The sequence below is a fragment of the Schistocerca americana genome, chromosome 4, assembly GCF_021461395.2.
Source record: "Schistocerca americana isolate TAMUIC-IGC-003095 chromosome 4, iqSchAmer2.1, whole genome shotgun sequence".
NCBI classification, from domain to species: domain Eukaryota; kingdom Metazoa; phylum Arthropoda; class Insecta; order Orthoptera; family Acrididae; genus Schistocerca; species Schistocerca americana.
The window spans coordinates 5,758,934-5,777,088 of record NC_060122.1 but is presented as its reverse complement, the minus strand read 5'-3'; positions in this window follow the sequence as shown (position 1 = coordinate 5,777,088).

Sequence of the window (18,155 nt, the reverse complement as noted above, 5' to 3'; positions counted from 1 at the left end):
TGAATCTCGACGCAATTTGAGTGTTCCATCATCATTAGGAGAACCTGAGCGTTCCAATTAACTATCAGTTTCGCGTCGGATTCGAAAATCTAGACTCACAGGAGAAGGACCATAAGGTGCCCTAGGCAGCAATAGACCCTCTGAAACAAGTCGGCTGGAGGCCGATGAATTGAATCTCGACGCAATTTGAGTGTTCCATCGTCATTAGGACGCCCTGAACGTTACAATTAATAATCAGTTTCGCGTCGGATTCGAAAATCTAGACTCACAGGAGAACGACCATAAGGTGCAGGGGGCAGCAATCAACCCTTGGAGACAAGTCGGCTGGAGGACGATGTATTGAATCGCGACGCAATTTGAGTGTTCCATCGTCATTAGGGGGCCCTCAACGTTACAATTAACCATCATTTTTGCGTCGGATTCGATAATCTAGACTGGCAGGAGAACGATCATAAGGTGCTCGAAGCAGCAATAGACCCTTGGAGGCAAGTTGGCTGGAGGTCGATGTATTGAATCGCGATGCAATTTCAGTGTTCCATCATTATTTGAAGGCCCTGAACGTTACAATTAACTATCTGTTTACCGTCGGATTCGAAAATCTAGACTCACAGGAGACGGACCATAAGGTGCACGAGGCAGCAATATGCCCTTGGAGACAACTCGGCTGGAGTACGATGTATTAAATCGCGACGCAATTTGTGTGTTCCATCATAGTTAGAAGGGTCGGAACCTTACAATAAACAGTCCGTTTTGCGTCGGATTCGAAAATGTAGGATCACCGGAGAGGGACCATGTGGTGCCCCAGGCAGCGATATCCCCTTGGAGACAAGTCTGCTGGAGGACGATAAATTGACTCTCGACGCAATTTGAGTGTTCCATCGTCATTAGGAGGCCCTGAACGTTACAATTAACCATCAGTTTTCCGTTGGTTTCGAAAATCTAGACTCACAGGAGAAGGACCATCTGGTGCCCAAGGCAGCAATATCTCCTTGGAGCCGTATCTGCTGCAGGACGATGTATTGAATCTCGACGCAATTTAAGTGTTCCATCGTCATTAGGAGGCCCTAAACGTTACAATTAACCATCAGTTTTGCGTTGGATTCGAAAATCTAGACTCACAGGAGAAGGACCATAAGGTGCCCGAGGTAGCAATAGACCCTAGGAGACAAGTCGGCTGGAGGATGATGAATTGAATCTCGACGCAATTTGAGTGTTCCATCGACATTAGGGGTCCCTGAACGTTACAATTAACTATCAGTTAAGCGTCAGACTCGATAATCTAGACTCACATTAGAACGACCATAAGGTGCCCGATGCAGCAATAGACCCTCGCACACAATTCGCCTGGAGGCAAATGTGTTGAATCTCGACGCAATTTGAGTGTTTCATCGTCATTAGGAGGCCCTGAACGTTACAATTAACAATCAGTTTTGCGTCGGATTCGAAAATCTAGACTCACAGGAGAACGACCATAAGGTGCCCGAGGTAGCAATAGACCCTAGGAGACAAGTCGGCTGGAGGATGATGAATTGAATCTCGACGCAATTTGAGTGTTCCATCGACATTAGGAGGCCCTGAACGTTACAATTAACTATCAGTTATGCGTCAGATTCGATAATCTAGACTCACATTAGAACGACCATAAGGTGCCCGATGCAACAATAGACCCTTGTAAACAATTCGCCTGGAGGCCGATGTGTTGAATCTCGACGCAATTTGAGTGTTCCATCGTCATTAGGATGCCCTGAACGTTACAATTAACCATCAGTTTTGCGTCTGATTCGATAATCTAGACCGACAGGAGAACGATCATAAGGTGCTCGAAGCAGCAATAGACCCTTGGAGACAAGTTGGCTAAGGGCGATGTATTGAATCGCGATGCAATTTGAGTGTTCCATCGTTATTAAACGGCCCTGAACGTTACAATTAACTATCAGTTTAGCGTCGGATTTGAAAATCTAGACTCACAGGAGACATACCATAAGGTGCCCGAGGCAGCAATAGACCCTTGGAGACAAGTCGGCTGGAGGACGATGTATTAAATCGCGACGCAATTTGTGTGTTCCATCATAGTTAGAAGGGTCGGAACGTTACAATAAACAGTCAGTTTTGCGTCGGATCCGAAAATGTAGAATCACCGGAGACGCACCATGTAGTGCCCGAGGCAGCGATATTCCCATGGAGGCAATTCGGCTGGAGGACGATGTATTGAATCTCAACGCAATTTGAGTGTTCCATCGTCATTAGGAGGCCCAGAACGTTACAATTACCTATCCGTTTTGCGTCGGATTCGAAAATGTAGACTCACAGGAGAACGACCATAAAGTTCCCGATACAGCAATAGACCCTTAGAGACAAGTCGGCTCGAGGCCGATGTATTGAATCTCGACGCAATTTGAGTATTCCATCATCATTAGGAGGCCATGAGCGTTCCAATTAATTATCAGTTTTGCGTCGGATTCGAAAATCTAGACTCACAGGAGACGGTTCATAAGGTGCCTTAGGCAGCAATAGACCCTCTGAGACAAGTCGGCTGGAGGCCGATGAATTGAATCTCGACGCAATTTGAGTATTCCATCATCATTAGGAGGCCCTGAGCGTTCCAATTAACTATCAGTTTCGCGTCGGATTCGAAAATCTAGACTCACAGGAGAACGACCATAAGGTGCAGGGGGCAGCAATCAACCCTTGGAGACAAGTCGGCTGGAGGGCGATGTATTGAATCGCGACGCAATTTGAGTGTTCCATCGTCATTAGGAGGCCCTCAACGTTACAATTAACCATCATTTTTGCGTCGGATTAGATATTCTAGACTGGCAGGAGAACGATCATAAGGTGCTCGAAGCAGCAATAGACCCTGGGAGACAAGTTGGCTGGAGGTCGATGTACTGAATCGCGATGCAATTTGAGTGTTCCATCATTATTTGAAGGCCCTGAACGTTACAATTAACTATCTGTTTACCGTCGGATTCGAAAATCTAGACTCACAGGAGACCGACCATAAAGTTCCCGAGGCAGCAATAGACCCTTAGAGACAAGTCGGCTCGAGGCCGATGTATTGAATCTCGACGCAATTTGAGTAGTCCATCGTCATTAGGAGGCCCTGAACGTTACAATTAACCATCAGTTTTGCGTTGGATTCGAAAATCTAGACTCACAGGAGAAGGACCATATGGTGCCCAAGGCAGCAATACCCCTTGGAGCCATATCTGCTGCAGGACGATGTATTGAATGTCGACGCAATGTGAGTGTTCCATCGACATTAGGACGCCCTGAACGTTACAATTAACTATCAGTTGGGCGTCGGATTCGAAAGTCTAGACTCACAGGAGACGATCCTAAGGTGCAGGAGGCAGCATTCGACCCTTGGAGAGAAGTCGGCTGGAGGACGATGTATGGATTCGCGACGCAATCCTCGTTAGCATGGTCGGAACGTTAGAATCAAACATCAGGTTTGCGTCGGATTCGAAAATCTAGACTTACAGGAGAACGACAATAAGGTGCCCAGGCAGCAATAGACCCTTGGAGACATGTCGGCTGGAGGACGATGTATTGTATCGCGAGGCAATATGAGTGTTCCATCGTCATTAGGAGGCCCTGAACGTTACAATTAACCATCAGTTTTGCGTCGGATTCGATAATCTAGAGTGACAGGAGAGCGAACATAAGGTGCTCGAAGCAGCAGTAGGCCCTTGGAGACAAGTTGGCTGGAGGCCGATGAATTGAATCTCGACGCAATTTGAGTGTTCCATCGTCATTAGGAGGCCCTGAACGTTACAATTAATAATCAGTTTCGCGTCGGATTCGAAAATCTAGACTCACAGGAGAACGACCATAAGGTGCAGGGGGCAGCAATCGACCCTTTGAGACAAGTCGGCTGGAGGACGATGTATTGAATCGCGACGCAATTTGAGTGTTCCATCGTCATTAGGGGGCCCTCAACGTTACAATTAACCATCATTTTTGCGTCGGATTCGATAATCTAGACTGGCAGGAGAACGATCATAAGGTGCTCGAAGCAGCAATAGACCCTTGGAGACAAGTTGGCTGGAGGTCGATGTATTGAATCGCGATGCAATTTCAGTGTTCCATCATTATTTGAAGGCCCTGAACGTTACAATTAACTATCTGTTTACCGTCGGATTCGAAAATCTAGACTCACAGGAGACGGACCATAAGGTGCACGAGGCAGCATAATGCCCTTGGAGACAAGTCGGCTGGAGTACGATGTATTAAATCGCGACGCAATTTGTGTGTTCCATCATAGTTAGAAGGGTCGGAACCTTACAATAAACAGTCCGTTTTGCGTCGGATTCGAAAATGTAGGATCACCGGAGACGGACCATGTGGTGCCCCAGGCAGCGATATCCCCTTGGAGACAAGTCGGCTGGAGGACGATGTATTGACTCTCGACGCAATTTGAGTGTTCCATCGTCATTAGGAGGCCCTGAACGTTACAATTAACCATCAGTTTTGCGTTGCTTTCGAAAATCTAGACTTACAGGAGAAGGACCATATGGTGCCCAAGGCAGCAATATCTCCTTGGAGCCATATCTGCTGCAGGACGATGTATTGAATCTCGACGCAATTTGAGGGTTCCATCGTCATTAGGAGGCCCTAAACGTTACAATTAACCATCAGTTTTGCGTTGGATTCGAAAATCTAGACTCACAGGAGAAGGACCATAAGGTGCCCGAGGTAGCAATAGACCCTAGGAGACAAGTCGGCTGGAGGATGATGAATTGAATCTCGACGCAATTTGAGTGTTCCATCGACATTAGGGGTCCCTGAACGTTACAATTAACTATCAGTTAAGCGTCAGATTCGATAATCTAGACTCACATTAGAACGACCATAAGGTGCCCGATGCAGCAATAGACCCTTGCACACAATTCGCCTGGAGGCCGATGTGTTGAATCTCGACGCAATTTGAGTGTTTCATCGTCATTAGGAGGCCCTGAACGTTACAATTAACTATCAGTTTTGCGTCGGATTCGAAAATCTAGACTCAAAGGAGAACGACCATAAGGTGCTTGAGGTAGCAATAGACCCTAGGAGACAAGTCGGCTGGAGGATGATGAATTGAATCTCGACGCAATTTGAGTGTTCCATCGACATTAGGAGGCCCTGAACGTTACAATTAACTATCAGTTATGCGTCAGATTCGATAATCTAGACTCACATTAGAACGACCATAAGGTGCGCGATGCAACGATAGACCCTTGTAAACAATTCGCCTGGAGGCCGATGTGTTGAATCTCGACGCAATTTGAGTGTTCCATCGTCATTAGGATGCCCTGAACGTTACAATTAAACATCAGTTTTGCGTCTGAGTCGATAATCTAGACTGACAGGAGAACGATCATAAGGTGCTCGAAGCAGCAATAGACCCTTGGAGACAAGTTGGCTGGAGGTCGATGTATTGATTCGCGATGCAATTTGAGTGTTCCATCGTTATTAAAAGGCCCTGAACGTTACAATTAACTATCAGTTTAGCGTCGGATTCGAAAATCTAGACTCACAGGAGACATACCATAAGGTGCCCGAGGCAGCAATAGACCCTTGGAGACAAGTCGGCTGGAGGACGATGTATTAAATCGCGACGCAATTTATGTGTTCCATCATAGTTAGAAGGGTCGGAACGTTACAATAAACAGTCAGTTTTGCGTCGGATCCGAAAATGTAGAATCACCGGAGACGCACCATGTAGTGCCCGAGGCAGCGATATTCCCTTGCAGACAATTCGGCTGGAGGACGATGTATTGAATCTCAACGCAATTTGAGTGTTCCATCGTCATTAGGAGGCCCTGATCGTTACAATTACCTATCCGTTTTGCGTCGGTTTCGAAAATGTAGACTCACAGGAGAACGACCATAAAGTTCCCGAGGCAGCAATAGACCCTTAGAGAGAAGTCGGCTCGAGGCCGATGTATTGAATCTCGACGCAATTTGAGTATTCCATCATCATTAGGAGGCCCTGAGCGTTCCAATTAACTATCAGTTTGGCGTCGGATTCGAAAATCTAGACTCACAGGAGACGGACCATAAGGTGCCCTAGGCAGCAATAGACCCTCTGAGACAAGTCGGCTGGAGGCCGATGAATTGAATCTCGACGCAATTTGAGTATTCCATCATCATTAGGAGGCCCTGAGCGTTCCAATTAACTATCAGTTTCGCGTCGGATTCGAAAATCTAGACTCACAGGAGAACACCCATAAGGTGCAGGGGGCAGCAATCAACCCTTGGAGACAAGTCGGCTGGAGGACGATGTATTGAATCGCGACGCAATTTGAGTGTTCCATCGTCATTAGGAGGCCCTCAACGTTACAATTAACCATCATTTTTGCGTCGGATTCGATAATCTAGACTGGCAGGAGAACGATCATAAGGTGCTCGAAGCAGCAATAGACCCTTGGAGACAAGTTGGCTGGAGGTCGATGTACTGAATCGCGATGCAATTTGAGTGTTCCATCATTATTTGAAGGCCCTGAACGTTACAATTAGCTATCTGTTTACCGTCGGATTCGAAAATCTAGACTCACAGGAGCAGGACCATAAGGTGCCCGAGGCAGCAGTATACCCTTGGAGACAAGTCGGCTGGAGTACGATGTATTAAATCGCGACGCAATTTGTGTGTTCCATCATAGTTAGAAGGGTCGGAACGTTACAATAAACAGTCCGTTTTGCGTCGGATTCGAAAATGTAGAATCACCGGAGTCGAACCATGTGGTACCCCAGGCAGCGATATCCCCTTGGAGACAAGTCGGCTGGAGGACGATGTATTGAATCTCGACGCAATTTGAGTGTTCCATCGTCATTAGGAGGCCCTGAACGTTACAATTAACCATCAGTTTTGCGTTGGTTTCGAAAATCTAGACTCACAGGAGAAGGACCATATGGTGCCCAAGGCAGCAATATCCCCTTGGAGCCATATCTGCTGCAGGACGATGTATTGAATCTCGACGCAATGTGAGTGTTCCATCGACATTAGGTGGCCCTGAACGTTACAATTAACTATCAGTTTGGCGTCGGATTCGAAAATCTAGACGCACAGGAGACGGACCATAAGGTGCAGGAGGCAGCAATCGACCCTTGGAGACAAGTCGGCTGGAGGACGATGTATGGAATCGCGACGCAATCCTCGTTAGCATGGTCGGAACGTTAGAATTAAACATCAGTTTTGCGTCGGATTCGAAAATCTTGACTTACAGGAGAACGACAATAAGGTGCCCAGGCAGCAATAGACCCTTGGAGAAATGTTGGCTGGAGGATGATGTACTGAATCGCGAGGCAATATGAGTGTTCCATCGTCATTAGGAGGCCCTGAACGTTACAATTAACCATCAGTTTTGCGTCGCATTCGATAATCTAGACTGACAGGAGAACGATCATAAGGTGCTCGAAGCAGCAATGGACCCTTGGAGATAAGTTGGCTGGAGGTCGATGTATTGAATCGCGATGCAATTTGAGTGTTCCATCGTTATTAAAAGGCCCTGAACGTTACAATTAACTATCTGTTTAGCGTCGGATTCGAAAATCTAGACTCACAGGAGACAGACCATAAGGTGCCCGAGGCAGCGATATACCCTTGGATACAATTCGGCTGGAGGACGATGTATTGAATCTCAACGCAATTTGAGTGTTACATCGTCATTAGGAGGCCCTAAACGTTACAATTAACCATCAGTTTTGCGTTGGATTCGAAAATCTAGACTCACACGAGAAGGACCATAAGGTGTCCGAGGTAGCAATAGACCCTAGGAGACAAGTCAGCTGGAGGATGATGAATTGAATCTCGACGCAATTTGAGTGTTCCATCGACATTAGGGGTCCCTGAACGTTACAATTAACTATCAGTTAAGCGTCAGATTCGATAATCTAGACTCACATTAGAACGACCATAAGGTGCCCGATGCAGCAATAGACCCTGGCAAACAAATCGCCTGGAGGCCGATGTGTTGAATCTCGACGCAATTTGAGTGATTCATCGTCATTAGGAGGCCCTGAACGTTACAATTAACTATCAGTTTAGCGTCGGATTCGAAAATCTAGACTCACAGGAGAACGCCCATAAGGTGCCCGAGGTAGCAATAGACCCTAGGAGACAAGTCGGCTGGAGGATGATGAATTGAATCTCGACGCAATTTGAGTGTTCCATCGACATTAGGAGGCCCTGAACGTTACCATTAACTATCAGTTATGCGTCAGATTCGATAATCTAGACTCACATTAGAACGACCATAAGGTGCCCGATGCAACAATAGACCCTTGTAAACAATTCGCCTGGAGGCCGATGTGTTGAATCTCGACGCAATTTGAGTGTTCCATCGTCATTAGGATGCCCTGAACGTTACAATTAAGCATCAGTTTTGCGTTTGATTCGATAATCTGGACTGACAGGAGAACGATCATAAGGTGCTCGAAGCAGCAATAGACCCTTGGAGACAAGTTGGCTGGAGGACGATGTATTAAATCGCGACGCAATTTGTGTATTCCATCATAGTTAGAAGGGTCGGAACGTTACAATAAACAGTCAGTTTTGCGTCGGATTCGAAAATGTAGACTCACAGGAGAACGACCATAAAGTTCCCGAGGCAGCAATAGACCCTTAGAGACAAGTCGGCTCGAGGCCGATGTATTGAATCTCGACGCAATTTGAGTATTCCGTCATCATTAGGAGGCCCTGAGCGTTCCAATTAACTATCAGTTTTCTCGTCGGATTCGAAAATCTAGACTCACAGGAGACGGACCATAAGGTGCCCTAGGCAGCAATAGACCCTCTGAGACAAGTCGGCTGGAGGCCGATGAATTGAATCTCGACGCAGTTTGAGTGTTCCATCGTCATTAAGAGGCCCCGAACGTTACAATTAATAATCAGTCTCGCGTCGGATTCGAAAATCTAGACTCACAGGAGAACGACCATAAGGTGCAGGGGTCAGCAATCAACCCTTGGAGACAAGTCGGCTGGAGGACGATGTATTGAATCGCGACGCAATTTGAGTGTTCCATCGTCATTAGGAGGCCCTCAACGTTACAATTAACCATCATTTTTGCGTCGGATTAGATAATCTAGACTGGCAGGAGAACGATCATAAGGTGCTCGAAGCAGCAATAGACCCTTGGAGACAAGTTGGCTGGAGGTCGATGTATTGAATCGCGATGCAATTTGAGTGTTCCATCATTATTTGAAGGCCCTGAACGTTACAATTACCTATCTGTTTACCGTCGGATTCGAAAATCTAGACTCACAGGAGGAGGCCATAAGGTGCCCGAGGCAGCAATATACCCTTGGAGACAAGTCGGCTGGAGTACGATGTATTAAATCGCGACGCAATTTGTGTGTTCCATCATAGTTAGAAGGGTCGGTACGTTACAATAAACAGTCCGTTTTGCGTCGGATTCGAAAATGTAGAATCACCGGAGACGGACCAAGTGGTACCCCAGGCAGCGATATCCCCTTGGAGACAAGTCGGCTGGAGGACGATGTATTGAATCTCGACGCAATTAGAGTGTTCCATCGTCATTAGGAGGCCCTGAACGTTACAATTAACCATCAGTTTTGCGTTGGTTTCGAAAATCTAGACTCACAGGAGAAGGACCATATGGTGCCCAAGGCAGCAATATCCCCTTGGAGCCATATCTGCTGCAGGACGATGTATTGAATCTCGACGCAATGTGAGTGTTCTATCGACATTAGGAGGCCCTGAACGTTACAATTAACTATCAGTTTGGCGTCGGATTCGAAAATCTAGACTCACAGGAGACGGACCATAGGGTGCAGGAGGCAGCAATCGACCCTTGGAGACAAGTCGGCTGGAGGACGATGTATGGAATCGCGACGCAATCCTCGTTAGAATGGTCGGAGCGTTAGCATTAAACATCAGTTTTGCGTCGGATTCGAAAATCTAGACTTACAGGAGAACGACAATAAGGTGCCCAGGCAGCAATAGACCCTTGGAGACATGTCGGCTGGAGGACGATGTACTGAATCGCGAGGCAATATGAGTGTTCCATCGTCATTAGGAGGCCCTGAACGTTACAATTAACCATCAGTTTTGCGTCGGATTCGATAATCTAGACTGACAGGAGAACGATCATAAGGTGCTCGAAGCAGCAATGGACCCTTGGAGACAAGTTGGCTGGAGGTCGATGTATTGAATCGCGATGCAATTTGAGTGTTCCAGCGTTATTAAAAGGCCCTGAACGTTACAATTAACTATCAGTTTGGCGTCGGATTCGAAAATCTAGACTCACAGGAGACGGACCATAAGGTGCCCTAGGCAGCAATAGACCCCCTGAGACAAGTCGGCTGGAGGCCGATGAATTGAATCTCGACGCAGTTTGAGTGTTCCATCGTCATTAAGACGCCCCGAACGTTACAATTAATAATCAGTCTCGCGTCGGATTCGAAAATCTAGACTCACAGGAGACCGACCATAAGGTGCAGGGGTCAGCAATCAACCCTTGGAGACAAGTCACCTGGAGGACGATGTATTGAATCGCGACGCAATTTGAGTGTTCCATCGTCATTAGGAGGCCCTCAACGTTACAATTAACCATCATTTTTGCGTCGGATTAGATAATCTAGACTGGCAGGAGAACGATCATAAGGTGCTCGAAGCAGCAATAGACCCTTGGAGACAAGTTGGCTGGAGGTCGATGTATTGAATCGCGATGCAATTTGAGTGTTCCATCATTATTTGAAGGCCCTGAACGTTACAATTACCTATCTGTTTACCGTCGGATTCGAAAATCTAGACTCACAGGAGAAGGACCATAAGGTGCCCGAGGCAGCAATATACCCTTGGAGACAAGTCGGCTGGAGTACGATGTATTAAATCGCGACGCAATTTGTGTGTTCCATCATAGTTAGAAGGGTCGGTACGTTACAATAAACAGTCCGTTTTGCGTCGGATTCGAAAATGTAGAATCACCGGAGACGGACCAAGTGGTACCCCAGGCAGCGATATCCCCTTGGAGACAAGTCGGCTGGAGGACGATGTATTGAATCTCGACGCAATTAGAGTGTTCCATCGTCATTAGGAGGCCCTGAACGTTACAATTAACCATCAGTTTTGCGTTGGTTTCGAAAATCTAGACTCACAGGAGAAGGACCATATGGTGCCCAAGGCAGCAATATCCCCTTGGAGCCATATCTGCTGCAGGACGATGTATTGAATGTCGACGCAATGTGAGTGTTCTATCGACATTAGGAGGCCCTGAACGTTACAATTAACTATCAGTTTGGCGTCGGATTCGAAAATCTAGACTCACAGGAGACGGACCATAGGGTGCAGGAGGCAGCAATCGACCCTTGGAGACAAGTCGGCTGGAGGACGATGTATGGAATCGCGACGCAATCCTCGTTAGCATGGTCGGAGCGTTAGGATTAAACATCAGTTTTGCGTCGGATTCGAAAATCTAGACTTACAGGAGAACGACAATAAGGTGCCCAGGCAGCAATAGACCCTTGGAGACATGTCGGCTGGAGGACGATGTACTGAATCGCGAGGCAATATGAGTGTTCCATCGTCATTAGGAGGCCCTGAACGTTACAATTAACCATCAGTTTTGCGTCGGATTCGATAATCTAGACTGACAGGAGAACGATCATAAGGTGCTCGAAGCAGCAATGGACCCTTGGAGACAAGTTGGCTGGAGGTCGATGTACTGAATCGCGATGCAATTTGAGTGTTCCAGCGTTATTAAAAGGCCCTGAACGTTACAATTAACTATCAGTTTAGCGTCGGATTCGAAAATCTAGACTCACAGGAGACAGAACATAAGGTGCCCGAGGCAGCAATAGACCCTTGGAGACAAGTCGGCTGGAGGACGATGTATTAAATCGCGACGCAATTTGTGTGTTCCATCGTCATTAGGAGGCCCTCAACGTTACAATTAACCATCATTTTTGCGTCGGATTCGATAATCTAGACTGGCAGGAGAACGATCATAAGGTGCTCGAAGCAGCAATATACCCTTGGAGACACGTCGGCTGGAGTACGATGTATTAAATCGCGACGCAATTTGTGTGTTCCATCATAGTTAGAAGGGTCGGAACGTTACAATAAACAGTCCGTTTTGCGTCGGATTCGAAAATGTAGAATCACCGGAGACGCACTATGTGGTGCCCGAGGCAGCGATATTCCCTTGGATACAATTCGGCTGGAGGACGATGTATTGAATCTCAACGCAATTTGAGTGTTACATCGTCATTAGGAGGCCCTGAACGTTACAATTAACGATCCGTTTTGCGTCGGATTCGAAAATGTAGACTCACAGGAGACCGACCATAAAGTTCCCGAGGCAGCAAAAGACCCTTAGAGACAAGTCGGCTCGAGGCCGATGTATTGAATCTCGACGCAATTTGATTGTTCCATCGTCATTAGGAGGCCCTGAACGTTACAATTAACCATCAGTTTTGCGTTGGATTCGAAAATCTAGACTCACAGGAGAAGGACCATAAGGTGCCCGAGGTAGCAATAGACCCTATTAGACAAGTCGGCTGGAGGATGATGAATTGAATCTCGACGCAATTTGAGTGTTCCATCGACATTAGGAGGCCCTGAACGTTACAATTAACTATCAGTTAAGCGTCAGATTCGATAATCTAGACTCACATTAGAACGACCATAAGGTGCCCGATGCAGCAATAGACCCTTGTAAACAATTCGCCTGGAGGCCGATGTGTTGAATCTCGACGCAATTTGAGTGTTTCATCGTCATTAGGAGGCCCTGAACGTTACAATTAACTATCAGTTTTGCGTCGGATTCGAAAATCTAGACTCACAGGAGAACGACCATTAGGTGCCCGAGGTAGCAATAGACCCTAGGAGACAAGTCGGATGGAGGATGATGAATTGAATCTCGACGCAATTTGAGTGTTCCATCGACATTAGGAGGCCCTGAACGTTACAATTAACTATCAGTTATGCGTCAGATTCGATAATCGAGACTCACATTAGGACGACCATAAGGTGCCCGATGCAACAATAGACCCTTGTAAACAATTCGCCTGGAGGCCGATGTGTTGAATCTCGACGCAATTTGAGTGTTCCATCGTCATTAGGATGCCCTGAACGTTACAATTAACCATCAGTTTTGCGTCTGATTCGATAATCTAGACTGACAGGGGAACGATCATAAGGTACTCGAAGCAGCAATAGACCCTTGGAGACAAGTTGGCTGGAGGTCGATGAATTGAATCGCGATGCAATTTGAGTGTTCCATCGTTATTAAAAGGCCCTGAACGTTACAATTAACTATCAGTTTAGCGTCGGATTCGAAAATCTAGACTCACAGGAAACATACCATAAGGTGCCCGAGGCAGCAATAGACCCTTGGAGACAAGTCGGCTTGAGGACGATGTATTAAATCGCGACGCAATTTGCGTGTTCCATCATAGTTAGAAGGGTCGGAACGTTACAATAAACAGTCAGTTTTGCGTCGGATTCGAAAATGTAGAATCACCGTAGACGCACCACGTCGTGCCCGAGGCAGCGATATTCCCTTGCAGACAATTCGGCTGGAGGACGATGTATTGAATCTCAACGCAATTTGAATGTTCCATCGTCATTACGAGGCCCTCAACGTTACAATTACCTATCCGTTTTGCGTCGGATTCGAAAATGTAGACTCACAGGAGAACGACCATAAAGTTCATGAGGCAGCAATAGACCCTTAGAGACAAGTCAGTTCGAGGCCGATGTATTGAATCTCGACGCAATTTGAGTGTTCCATCGTCATTAGGAGGCCCTGAACGTTACAATTAACAATCAGTTTTGCGTTGGATTCGAAAATCTAGACTCACAGGAGAAGGACCATATGGTGCCCAAGGCAGCAATACCCCTTGGAGCCATATCTGCTGCAGGACGATGTATTGAATGTCGACGCAATGTGAGTGTTCCATCGACATTAGGACGCCCTGAACGTTACAATTAACTATCAGTTTGGCGTCGGATTCGAAAATCGAGACTCACAGGAGACGATCCTAAGGTGCAGGAGGCAGCAATCGACCCTTGGAGACAAGTCGGTTGGAGGACGATGTATGGAATCGCGACGCAATCCTCGTTAGCATGGTCGGAACGTTAGAATCAAACATCAGTTTTGCGTCGGATTTGAAAATCTAGACTTACAGGAGAACGACAATAAGGTGCCCAGGCAGCAATAGACCCTTGGAGACATGTCGGCTGGAGGACGATGTATTAAATCGCGAGGCAATATGAGTGTTCCATCGTCATTAGGAGGCCCTCAACGTTAAAATTAACCAACAGTATTGCGTCGGATTCGATAACCTAGAGTGACAGGAGAACGATCATAAGGTGCTCGAATCAGAAATAGACCCTTGGAGACAAGTTGGCTGGAGGTCGATGTATTGAATCGCGATGCAATTTGAGTGTTCCATCGTTATTAAACGGCCCTGAACGTTACAATTAACTATCAGTTTAGCGTCGCATTCGAAAATCTAGACTCACAGGAGACAGACCATAAGGTACCCGAGGCAGCAATAGACCCTTGGAGACATGTCGGCTGGAGGACGATGTATTAAATCGCGACGCAATTTGTGTGTTCCATCGAGATTAGGAGGCCCTGAACGTTACAATTAACTATCCGTTTTGCGTCGGAATCGAAAATGTAGACTCACAGGAGAACGACCATAAAGTTCCCGAGGCAGCAATAGACCCTTGGAGACAAGTCGGCTCGAGGCCGATGTATTGAATCTCGACGCAATTTGATGGTTCCATCATCATTAGGAGGCCCTGAGCGTTCCAATTAACTATCAGTTTTGCGTCGGATTCGAAAATCTAGACTCACAGGAGACCACAAGGTGCCCGAGGTAGCAATTGACTTCTGGAGACAAGTCGGCTGGAGGAAGATGTATTGAATCTCGACGCAATTTGAGTGTTCCATCGTTATTTTAGAGGCGCTGAACGTTGCAATTAACTATCAGTTATGCGTCGGATACGAAAATCTAGACTCACAGGAGAACGACCATAGGGTGCCCTAGGCAGCAATAGACCCTCTGAGACAAGTCGGCTGGAGGCCGATGTATTGAATCTCGACGCAATTTGAGTGATCCATCGTCATTAGGAGGCGTTGAGCGTTACAATTAACTATCAGTTATGCGTCGGATACGAAAATCTAGACTCACAGGGGAACGACCATAAGGTGCGCGAGGCAGTTATAGACATTTGGAGACAAGTCGGCTGGAGGCCTATGTATTGAATCTCGACGCTATTTGAGTGTCCCATCGTCATTAGGAGGCCCTGAACGTTACAATTAAGTATCAGTTTTGCGTCGGCTACAAAAATCTAGACTCACAGGAGAACGATCATAAGGTGCCCGAGGCAGCAATAGACCCTTGGAGACAAATCGGCTGGAGGACGATGAATTGGATCTCTACGCAATTTGAGTGTCCTATCGTCATTAGGAGGCCCTGAACGTTACAATTAACTATAAGTCTTGCGTCTGATTCGAAAATCTAGACTCACAGGAGACGGACCATTTGGTGCCCGAGGCAGCAATATCCCCTTGGAGACAAGTCGGCTGGAGGACGATGTATTGAATCGCGACGCAATTTGAGTTTTCCATCGTCATTTGGAGGCGCCGAGCGTTACAATTAACTATCAGTTATGCGTCGGATTCGAAAATCTAGACTCACAGGAAAACGGCCACAAGGTGCCCGAGGCATCAATAGACATTTGGCGACAAGTCAGCAGGAGGCCGATGTATTGAATCTCGACGCAATTTGAGTGTTCCATCGTCATTAGGAGGACCTGAACGTTACAATTAACTATCAGTTTCGCGTCGGATTTCAAATTCTATACTCTCAGGTGAACGACATTACGGTGCCCGAGGCTACAATAGACCCTTGGAGACAAGTCGGCTGGAGGACGATGTATTGAATCCCGACGCAATTTGAGTGTTCCATCCTCATTAGGAGGCCCTGAACATTACAATTAACAGTCAGTTTCGCGTCGGATTCGAAAATCTAAACTCACAGGAGACGGACCATAAGGTGCCCGAGGCAGCAATATCCCCTTGGAGATCTGTCTGCTGGAGGCCGATGTATTGAATCGCGACGCCATTTGAGTGTTCCATCGTCATTAGGAGGTTCTGATCGTTGCAATTAACTATCAATTATGCGTCGGATTCGAAACTCTAGACTCACAGGAGAACGACCATAAGGCGAACGAGGCAGCAATAGATATTTGGAGACAAGTCGGCTGGAGGACAATGTATTGAATCTCGACGCAAATTAAGTGTTCCATTGTCATTAGGAGGCCCTGAACATTACAATTAACTATCAGTTACGCGTCGGATTCGAAAATCTAGACTCACAGGAGAACGACCATAAGGTTTTCGATGCAGCAATATCCCCTTCTAGAAAAGTCGGCTGGAAGACGATGTATTGAATCTCGACGCAATTTGAGTGATCCATCGCCATTAGGAGGCACTGAGCGTTACAATTAACTATCAGTTATGCGTCGGATTCGTAAATCTAGACTCACAGGAGTACGACCATAAGGTGCCCGAGGCAGCATTAGACCCTTGCAGACAAGTCGGCTGGAGGACGATGTATTGAATTTCGACGCAATTTGAGTGTTCCATCGTCATTAGGAGGCCCTGAACTTTCCAATCAACTACCAGGTATGCGTCGGTTTCGTAAATCTAGATTCACAGGAGAACGACCACAAGGTGCCCGAGGCAGCAATAGACATTTGGAGACAAGTCGGCTGGCGGCCGATGTATTGAATCTCGACGCAATTTGAGTGTTCCATCGTCATTAGGAGGTTCAGATCGTTGCAATTAACTATCAGTTATGCGTCGGATTCGAAAATCTAGACTCACAGGAGAACGACCATAAGGTGCCCGAGGCTGCAATAGACACATGGAGACAATTCGGCTGGAGAACGATGAATTGGATCTCTGCGCAATTTGAGTGTTCCATCGTCTTTAGGAGGCCCTTAATGTTACAATTAACTATCAGCTTCTCGTCAGATTCGAAAAACTAAACTCACAGGAGACGGAACACATGGTGCCCGAGGCAGCCATACCCCTTCGAGGCAAGTTGGCTGGAGGCCGATGTATTGAATCTCGAAGCAATTTGAGTGTTCCATCGTCATTAGGAGGCCCTGAACGTTACAATTAACTATCAGTTTTACGTCGGGTTTGAAAATCTAGACTCACAGCAGAATGAACATAAGGTGCCCCAGGCAGCAATCGACCCTTGAAGTCAAGTCGGCTGGAGGACGATGTATTGAATCTCGACGCAATATGAGTGTTCCATCGACATTAGGTGGCCCTGAACGTTACAATTAACTATCAGTTTTGCGTCGGGTTCTAAAATCTAGACTCGTAGGAGAACGATCATAAGGTGCCCGAGGCAGCAATAGACCCTTGGAGACAAGTCGGCTGGAGGACGATGTATTTAATCTCGACGCAATTTGAGTGTTTCATCGTCATTAGGAGGCCCTGAAAGTAACAATAAACTACCAGTTTTGCGTCGGGTTCGAAAATCTAGACTCACAGGAGAACGATCATAAGGTGCCCCAGGCTGCAATCGACCCTTGGAGACAAGGCGGCTGGAGGACGATGTATTGAATGTCGACGCAATTTGAGTGTTCCATCGTCATTAGGAGGCGCTGAGCATTACAATTAACTATCAGTTATGCGTCGAATTCGAAAATCTAGACTCACAGGAGAACGACCATAAGGTGCCCGAGGCAGCAATAGATCCTTGGAGACAAGTCGGCTGATGGACGATGTATTGAATGTCGACGCAATTTGAGTGTTCCATCGTCATTAGGAGGCCCTGAACTTTATAATTAACTATCAGGTATGCGTCGGATTCGAAAATCTAGACTCACAGGAGAACGACCACAAGGTGCCCGAGAAAGCAATAGACATTTGGAGACAAGTCGGCTGGAAGCCGATGTATTGACCCTCGACGCAATTTGAGTGTTCCATCGTCATTAGGAGGTTCTGATCGTTGCAATTAACTATCAGTTATGCGTCGGATTCGAAACTCTAGACTCACAGGAGAACGATTATAAGGTGCCCGAGACAGCAATAGATATTTGGAGACAAGTCGGCTGGAGGACAATGTATTGAATCTCGACGCAAATTGAGTGTTCCATTGTCATTTACAGGCC